This window comes from Garra rufa, chromosome 14 (genome assembly GCF_049309525.1).
Source record: "Garra rufa chromosome 14, GarRuf1.0, whole genome shotgun sequence".
Classification (NCBI taxonomy): Eukaryota; Metazoa; Chordata; class Actinopteri; order Cypriniformes; family Cyprinidae; genus Garra; species Garra rufa.
Window position 1 is genome coordinate 23,027,522 of NC_133374.1, and position 10,113 is coordinate 23,037,634.

Sequence of the window (10,113 nt, forward strand, 5' to 3'; positions counted from 1 at the left end):
AACAGAGAGCGCGGTCACCGCCGCATCAGGAACAGAGATAGCGGTCGCCGGCGCGTCGGGAACAGAGAGAGCGGCCGCCGCCGCGTCCGGAACAGAGAGCGCGGTCACCGCCGCATCAGGAACAGAGATAGCGGTCGCCGCCGCGTCCGGAACAGAGAGCGCGGTCACCGCCGCGTCCGGAACAGAGAGCGCGGTCACCGCCGCATCAGGAACAGAGATAGCGGTCGCCGGCGCGTCGGGAACAGAGAGAGCGGCCGCCGCCGCGTCCGGAACAGAGAGCGCGGTCACCGCCGCGTCCGGAACAGAGAGCGCGGTCACCGCCGCATCAGGAACAGAGAGAGCGGCCGCCGCCGCGTCCGGAACAGAGAGCGCGGTCACCGCCGCATCAGGAACAGAGATAGCGGTCGCCGGCGCGTCCGGAACAGAGAGAGCGGCCGCCGCCGCGTCCGGAACAAAGAGCGCGGTCACCACCGCATCAGGAACAGAGATAGCGGTCGCCGGCGCGTCCGGAACAGAGAGAGCGGCCGCCGCCGCGTCCGGAACAGAGAGCGCGGTCACCGCCGCATCAGGAACAGAGATAGCGGTCGCCGCCGCGTCCGGAACAGAGAGCGCGGTCACCGCCGCATCAGGAACAGAGATAGCGGTCGCCGCCGCGTCCGGAACAGAGAGCGCGGTCACCGCCGCGTCCGGAACAGAGAGCGCGGTCACCGCCGCATCAGGAACAGAGATAGCGGTCGCCGGCGCGTCGGGAACAGAGAGAGCGGCCGCCGCCGCGTCCGGAACAGAGAGCGCGGTCACCGCCGCGTCCGGAACAGAGAGCGCGGTCACCGCCGCATCAGGAACAGAGAGAGCGGCCGCCGCCGCGTCCGGAACAGAGAGCGCGGTCACCGCCGCATCAGGAACAGAGATAGCGGTCGCCGGCGCGTCCGGAACAGAGAGAGCGGCCGCCGCCGCGTCCGGAACAGAGAGCGCGGTCACCGCCGCATCAGGAACAGAGATAGCGGTCGCCGGCGCGTCCGGAACAGAGAGAGCGGCCGCCGCCGCGTCCGGAACAGAGAGCGCGGTCACCGCCGCATCAGGAACAGAGATAGCGGTCGCCGGCGCGTCGGGAACAGAGAGAGCGGCCGCCGCCGCGTCCGGAACAGAGAGCGCGGTCACCGCCGCATCAGGAACAGAGATAGCGGTCGCCGCCGCGTCCGGAACAGAGAGCGCAGTCACCGCCGCATCAGGAACAAAGATAGCGGTCGCCGCCGCGTCCGGAACAGAGAGAGCGGCCGCCACCGCGTCCGGAACAGAGAGCGCGGTCATCGCCGCGCCAGGAACAGAGATAGCGGCCGCCGCCGTGTCGGGATCAAGATGAAGGGAAACAGCGACCTCAGGTGGCTGAGGGAAAACCCGCAGCCCAGAGTCATGACAGTACCCCTCCCCTACGGAACGGCTTCCAGACATTCCCTGAGGCCGAAACAAGTCTGGAGGGAGGTGGAACGGGGGACTGGTGAAACAGGGGGAGGGATGGCGGGCCAGGCCCGTGCAGTGGAGGAACGTGAGTTGACTTCGCCGCCAGAGGAACGCGAGCCGGCCTCGCCGCCAGAGGAACGCCAGCGGCCAGAGGAACGTAAGCTGGCATAGCCGCCAGAGGAACGTCAGTCGCCAGAGGAACGTCAGCGGGCACCGCTGCCAGAGGAACACGAGCCAGCATAGCCGCCAGAGGAATGTGAGCTGGCATAGCCGCCAGAGGAACGCCAGCAGTCACCGCCGCGTCCGGCACAGAGAAAGCGGTCACCGCCGCGTGAGGAACAGAGATAGCGGTCACCGCCGCGTCCGGAACAGAGAGCGCTGATAGATTATTCACGGAACATGGCATGGACCTTCAGGCCTTGTTCATCAAGATTGTTCATTGATATGAATGTGTCCATCTCCTCTAGATACTCAAAGATAAATAAAAAGACATATCTTGCTTCATCCAATTCTCCACCCAGGTAGTCTTTGATGGCATTCTGTTGATTTTTACTGTCTATTTAGAGAAAGGCAGGCCCTTTCACCTCCCCACAGAATAATCCATGGTGACTCTTTACCACCCTGGACCACTGTCCCTTGCAAACTTCCACGTCTTCTTCGTGCTTCTGTTAAAAATAGAGAGTACATACATGTTGGGGGTGTATTTGTCCACGAAAAAAAAGTATTAACTCATCATTTACCTCATAATTCCACATACAAATATATTTATTTATGAAACATTATTTTAAACCACAATAATATCTAGAGAAATGCTCTCACCATACCTCCATGCACCACTGCATGACTTATGTGGTCCTCCAAGTGAATTGTATTGAGTTATTTTCTTTACTGGTCAAACTGCAGCAGGGACTCCTCAACCCACGAGAACTGCCCTGCATCAGGCTTGGACTGAATGCTGTAAAACATTATGCTTGTCATTAATACAGAAGAATACAATGATAATTTGTGACATACACAGAGTTATCTAGCAAGATGTAGTGAAATGATGTAGTGAATTTTGCTCAGCTGAGTTACTGTGTATGGGTACTGTAGTGTTTTCTATCTGCACATTCATTCAACATTCATGTTATGTCATAAGACTGCACTGTCTATCTATCTATACATGTATGCATATATGTATTTGTGTTGTACACACAGGCACGTATGTACACACACACACACACACACACACACACACACACACATGTACATACATACATACATATATATATACACACAACACACACACACACACACACACACACACACACACACACACACACACACACACACACACACACACACAGAGTGCACTGATTCTTCTGATATATTTGTTGCTATCTGAGTAATACACACATGAACTGTTGTTTATGAACATGCACACAAACGACTCAACGTTTAACACTAGAACCGCCAGAGGTCGCTGTATACCTAAAACAGCCATGCGGGTAAATTTTACCCACGCGCAAAGAAGTGTTTTGATATGGCTAAAGAAGATTTTATTTCACTGTATTATGCCACTGTCTTGATAAAGAAGTGTCTAGTGTCATAAAAAAAATGATTGTCTAGTCATCAACTTATTTTTTTGCCCTGTTGTTTTGTTTATAGATTTTTTATGCAGGCTATAGTCCGTTTTCATGATAGTCAATTTAACATAAACAAGACTGCGCTGACAAAGGGAATTAAAAGGAAGTAACTACATAATTGTGTGGTGTAATATTAATTAATTGTCATTATTCAATAAATTTAGACAATTTATGTTATTTTAATTACAAAAATAGCCCATAGACAACAATTGTGCAATAATAACTTGCGCACACTGCATAGGATTATGAGATGTGAAATTCAAGTGCACAGCTTCACCTAATGAATGATTAATTTGTTTACTTATATCATTTATAATATGAATAAGAGAACAACACAAATAAACCTCAAAAGAAAAAAAAAAATTCATTACATAGATCGTATTTTTGATTTTGATTTTTTTTCAGGAAACGGTCAGACTAGAATAAATAGCAACACAGTAGCGAACAAAAAACAATAGAAATTGCAAAACAAAAATTAAATAAATAATCCAAAATTTTAACAATACGTGTAAGGTTAGGCTAAAACATCTAAAAATTAGATCACTTTCAGATGAGCCGTCAGATGCTGAGGCGACGCAGGACGCATAACAGACTCTCCAATAATCATGGTATTTAGTGCTTGTAATAGCCTAGCTCTTCATCAAAAATCAGCTGCCTTCTTTTACTCATATTGACTTTATGAAACTGATAACCACTAACTCAGTGAGTAAAAGGCGCTGCCTAGCAATGTACAATGTAAAAACATAACCGGCAAGATTATGACAGCGCGAAAATACATGCGTTATATAGTGGGTAAATTTGACCCGCGCTGGCGCTTTTAGGTATAAGTTCTCAGTTTTTCGATCTGCTATTATCTAAACACTTTTTAACACCAGGTGATTTTAAATGACAACATTTTAGTAAAAGTCAATGACTGGGAGACTTGAGTGTTTTACTGAAAATCTGTTATGCACATTTGAATAACAGGTACGGGTAAAATTTACCCCGTGGCGGTTCTAGTGTTAAGACAGGCTAATCTTGTTCTCTTACGAGAGGGAACGAGTACTGCGTAAGAAGTATCTTACGCTAGGGGAAAATCCTTTTCTGCGAGATATTGAAGCCAAAAATTATCCTTAATTTTGAAATAATGTAAAGCGCGTTGCAGCAGCATACAGACATAGGCGAAACAGCTTGCGCGCCTATTGGCTGCTCTGCGGCAACTGCAGCAGCCTATTAGAGCGAGGCCTGACGCGACGCCAGATCCAATGGGAGCATTTCGCGCCCTTTGCGTCGCTTCGCGCCCTTTTCGTAGCTTCCCGCCTGAAAGGGCGTGGTCTAGACCTATAAATATCGCTCATAGGCAGCTATTATCTGATTTTTCATCCTTCAAGCGAAGCACACGCATCGCTGGAGCCGGATAAGAAGCCGCCGTTTGACTGCAAGCATCTCAGCGGGACGAGCCACCGAAGCTGCTGGCCACGCCGCCTTCCGTGCCTTCCTGCTGCGCTTTCCGGCGCCTATATCCTTTATAATCTACAGTGTGTGTCGCCGCTGCGATACACACTGTTTCTCTAAAAAGAGCAAAACGTCTTTTTAAAGATGCCTTCATACGGCTCGTGCAGATGCCAATGGTGACTCTGAGGACTTGCCTTGCCTTCTTCACTGAGACTGCTCCCCCGCCCGCCGCGGTGTAGCGCCGTAAAAAGCGCCGTGCCCAGCGGGCCCCGGACACTTCCCCCAGCCGACAAAGCTCGCCGGTTCGCCCGCCTGCTTCATCGACCTCGTCAGCCTCTGTTCCGGACGTAAAGCGGCCGCTGTCTGCCACCGCTTCCATCGACGCCGCTGACGAGGGGGGCCATGAAGGAGGAAGAGGTTTCTGATTCTGATTTCCGTTTCCCGGCAAAGCGGGAACGCGCATGCTGCTCAGAAGAGGCGATAGCAGCCCACTTATGTCTGCCCTCCGCTGGACGGCGTGCTAAGTCGGCCCTCCCCTCTAAAGCTTGCCGTCAGACGTCAAACCTGCTTCGCCGCGCTTTCGCCACCGCCTAGTCGCGTCAGCGCTGCGTAACATGGTCTCTCACCGTTGCTGAGAGGCACCCGTGGTTAACGCTTTCTGACGTTTTTCTCGTCTGGCCGCCGCCCCGCCAGACGTGGCCCGCGGCCCAGGATTGAGTTGAAACCTGAGCCTCCGAAATCGTCCTAGCACAACTGGGAAAACGACGGTGTACGAGTCCCGCTGTTGCCGGACCCCCACCAAAGTTATTCGCTCGTCCAGTTCCAGGAAATGTGACTGTTCCAGTGTTTTCTGCAGCCAACAAACCGGCTCCGTCGCCCGTTTGCCTGCACACAAAAGTCGTTCCCACGGCTACACAGATAAACCCCCAATAAAGTGTATTGTCTGGTGTCCCGGCCACGGCCGATGGTGTTTCATGTGTCGTAAGAATGCCCACTAACCAGTGCTCATCTCTAACGTTACACACAAGCACAGCGCACATAAAATCGACACAGATCGATTGCGCTTCACAACCGGCCACGGCCGATGGTGTTTCACGTGTAAGAATGCCCACTAGCAGTGCTCATCTCTACACACAAGCACAGCGCACATAAAATCGACTCAGATCGATTGCGCTTCACAACCGGCCACGGCCGATGGTGTTTCACGTGTAAGAATGCCCACTAGCAGTGCTCATCTCTACACACAAGCACAGCGCACATAAAATCGACACAGATCGATTGCGCTTCACAACCGGCCACGGCCGATGGTGTTTCACGTGTAAGAATGCCCACTAGCAGTGCTCATCTCTACACACAAGCACAGCGCACATAAAATCGACTCAGATCGATTGCGCTTCACACGTGGTAAATATGCCCGCTTCACAGTGGCCACAGACACCACATTATGCACGTCAAACGGTTTCTGTGAAAACGAAACCAAAAGTGCATTCGCTCTACGCAGGCGAACGTTGTTTGGAGTGTGTTAAATGTGCCCGCTGCCACACAGCCACATCCACACACAGACATAATAGTTCCCGCTATCAGCGTGCCCCATGCCTCAAATATCACGAGCACGTTTTGCATGAAATCAGCGTGCATTCGCTCCATGCAAGCGAACGATGTTTGGAGTGTGTTAAATGTGACTGTTCCAGTGTTTGCTGCAGCCAACAAGCCGGTTCTGTCGCCCGCTTGCCTGCACACAAAGGTTGTTTTCACGGCTACCCAGATAAACCCCCAATAGAGTGTATTTTCTGGAGTCCCGGCCACGGCCGATGGTGTTTCACGTGTAGTCAAAAATGCCCACTCCTCCAGTGCTCATTTCTACACACAAGCACAACCTGTCATACAGACCCTGTGAACATAAAATCGGCTCAGATCGATTGCGCTTCACATGTGGTAAACGTGTCCACTTAACAGTGCCCACAGACATCACATTATGCACGTCAAAAGGTTTCTGTACAAACGAAACTAACGTGTATGCAGGCGAACGGTGTTTGCAGTGTGTTAAATGTGCCTGTTGCCACACAACCACATACACACACAGACATAATAGTTCCCGCTATCAGCGTGCCCCACGCCCCGAATGTCACGAGCACGTCTCTGGTGCCACAGCATACCGAAACCACTCCGTTAATGAAAGAACGGAGCGCGCTTCGTATTCAGCCTCTAGCTATTCATGCAAACGCATTGGAAAAGCTTCCAGGGGTCTCGAAATGGGTGCTGGACATTATAAAAGGAGGCTATTCGCTACAGTTTCACCGACGCCCGCGCCGCTATACAGCGCGCGTCGAGACCACAATGCAGACAGAAGCAGCACACCTGCTTCGAGCCGAAGTGGCGAAACTATTGAGCAAAGGGGTCATAGAGCCCCTTTCTCAAGCTCAAAGCGAAGGGGGGCTGTACAGCAGATATTTCCTGGTACCGAAAAAAGACGGGGGTCACAGACCCATATTAGATCTAAGGCAACTGAACAAAGCGTTGGTGAAGCGTCGGTTCAGGATGCTCACGACCAGAAAAATCCTCGCGCAAGTTCGCCAAGGAGACTGGTTCGTGTCAGTGGATCTGAAAGACGCGTATTTTCAAATACAGATAGCGTCACGTCACAGGCGATTTTTGAGACTCGCCTTCGAGGGCCAGGCATATCAGTACACAGTCCTGCCGTTCGGTTTGTCCCAGGCACCCCGTACATTACGAAGTGCATGGACTCAGCGCTCGTTCCTCTCAGACTGAAAGGCGTGCGCATACTGAACTATTTGGACGATTGGCTGATTCTAGCGCAGTCTCGCTCAGTGCTTGTACAGCATACGACCATGTTACTCGATCACCTCGAGAATTTGGGTCTCAGAGTCAATTGGGCGAAGAGCTCACTGTCCCCCAGTCAGAAAACTTCCTTCCTGGGCACAGAATTGGACTCACTGTCAATGATAGCGCGGCTGTCACCACAGCGCGCAGCAGACATTCAGCGCACAGCGGGCTCGTTCCGCTGCGGCGCGTCTGTCCCGCTCAAAAAATTTCAGAAAATGCTGGGTCTCATGGCCTCAGCGTCATCAGTTCTGCAGCTGGGTCTGCTATGTATGCGCCCACTGCAGTTCTGGCTGAAAGCGCGCATCCCGCGTCAAGCGTGGGCGCCCGGTCGGCTTCGTATCACGGTCAATCAGTAATGTGTCACAGCCCTGAATCCGTGGAGAGCAATCGACTGGTACCAGTTAGGTGTAAGCCTGGGGACTTCCTCGAGAATAAAAGTGGTGTCTACGGACGCGTCCACCTCGGGATGGGGGGCTCTGCTCGAGGGCAGACCGTCTTTTGGCCAGTGGTCAGAACGGGAAAAGCTCCTGCATATCAACTGCCTCGAAATGTTGGCAGTACAGAACGCGCTGATGCGCTTCTGTCCCCAAATAAAAGGAAACCATGTATTAGTCCGCTCGGACAACATGTCAGTGGTTTCCTATATAAATCGCCAGGGCGGTCTCAGGTCCAAAAACCTATACAGACTTGCAGAACGCCTCCTGGTATGGGCTCAGCGCAACCTGCGCTCGCTGAAAGCAGCGCATGTGCCGGGGCTTCTAAACATAGGGCCAGACAGACTGTCCAGGAACAATGTTCCAGCAGGCGAATGGTCTCTACACCCACAGACAGTACAACTACTGTGGAAGAAATTCGGCAGAGCGGAAGTAGACCTGTTTGCGTCTCCGAACAACGCTCACTGTCTGGAATTTTACTCAAAAAGCAGAGACGCGCTGGCCCACGAATGGCCCCGCCGTCATCTCTATGCTTTCCCCCCCGTCTCTCTCCTACCTCAGGTGATAGAGAGGGTCAGGGAAAAAGGATGTTCAATACTGCTGATAACGCCGTTTTGGGAAAACCAGCCCTGGTTCCCAGCGCTGATGCAGCTGACGAGCACTGTCCCGTGGCCGATACCAGTGAGGAGAGTCCTTCTCTCTCAGGCCAGCGGCTCGATTTGGCATCCTCACCCAGAGCTGTGGTCCCTTCATGTCTGGGCCACCAGCGAATATATGATGAACTCCCTAAAGGAGTATTAAACACGATCACGCAGGCTAGAGCCCCGTCTACGAGACGGCTCTATTCCTCAAAATGGTCAGTGTTTTCGGGCTGGTGCGCAGCTCGCGGCTCGTCACCCACTAACTGTGGTGTGATGGAGGTGCTTTCCTTTCTACAAGAGCTGCTGGACAAGGGCAGAACCCCGTCCACGCTCAAAGTCTATGTGGCGGCCATAACAGCGTTCTCGAGCACAACGTTAGGTCAGTCAATAGGAAGGAACGATTTAGTTATTCGCTTCCTGAAGGGAGCTAGAAGACTAAATCCCCCCAGACCTCCCACAGTCCCCGTATGGGACCTTTCTGTGGTACTAGAGGCCATGAAAGGTGGACCATTCGAGCCTCTGCAGACGATTGATTTGAAATACCTGTCTCTTAAGACCGTGTTTCTGCTGGCTCTCGCTTCAGTGAAGCACATAGGGGATTTGCACGCACTCTCTGTGAGCGCGACGTGCATGGAATTTGGACCTAATGACTCTAAAGTCATACTCAAACACAAACATGGTTACGTTCCAAAATCACTCAACACACCGTTTAGGGCACAGGTCATCGCGCTGTCAGCCCTACCGGTCAATGATGAGGAAACGGACGCGAGCCTCCTATGCCCAGTCAGGGCATTACGAGCTTACGTGTCTCGCTCGTCTGCTTTTAGACAGACAGAGCAGCTTTTTGTTTCGTTTTACGGGCGTCCCAAGGGACTGGCCGCGTCGAAACAGAGCTTATCCAGATGGATAGTTGATGCTATTGCGTTGGCATATGCTTCCAAGGGCATGCAGTGCCCGCTAGGTGTCAGAGCACATTCCACGAGGGGCGTGGCCTCATCGTGGGCGTGGTCGAGTGGGATTGCCTTGCAAGATATTTGGACGGCGGCGGGCTGGGCCTCTCTGTCTACATTTATAAGGTTTTACAACCTGGAGGTTCCCGCCTTACAGGCCAGATTGCTGTCAGTCTAGATGTTCAGTGTTGTCTGACCTGATGTTATCAGCTCGGAATGCTGCGTCTACTGAGCACAGCTCTAGGGTCGACAGTGAAAGTGATAGCACAAGATGTGTCTGAGCAAACTGTGTGAAGACCCTTATTCTTACGTCAGCTCAGGCCGTAACCCCGCCCTGTATGTACGTTTACTTAGCGTCTGAGTGACGCTGCACTATGTGGAAGAGTGCGGCGTTGCCCCTCCCTCTTCCCCGGACTCCCTGTGAGTTCTATAGGTGATTATGAACTGTATGAACCCCGGGCTTTCGCCCTTGGGTCTTTGGTGTCAGATCTCAGCATGCACGGCGTTTTACACTGGGTCCCCTAGCGTAAGATACTTCTTACGCAGTACTCGTTCCCTCTCGTAAGAGAACGTACTCGGTTACTAACGTAACCTCGGTTCTCTCTAGAGAGCGACGCGGCAAACAACAACTTTTTAGCGGTTGGCAAACAATAAGAACGAACTTCTTATGGATGCTTCTTCCTGTTTCAAAATAAATTAGAATGTGAAGTATTTGGACGTAGGCGTG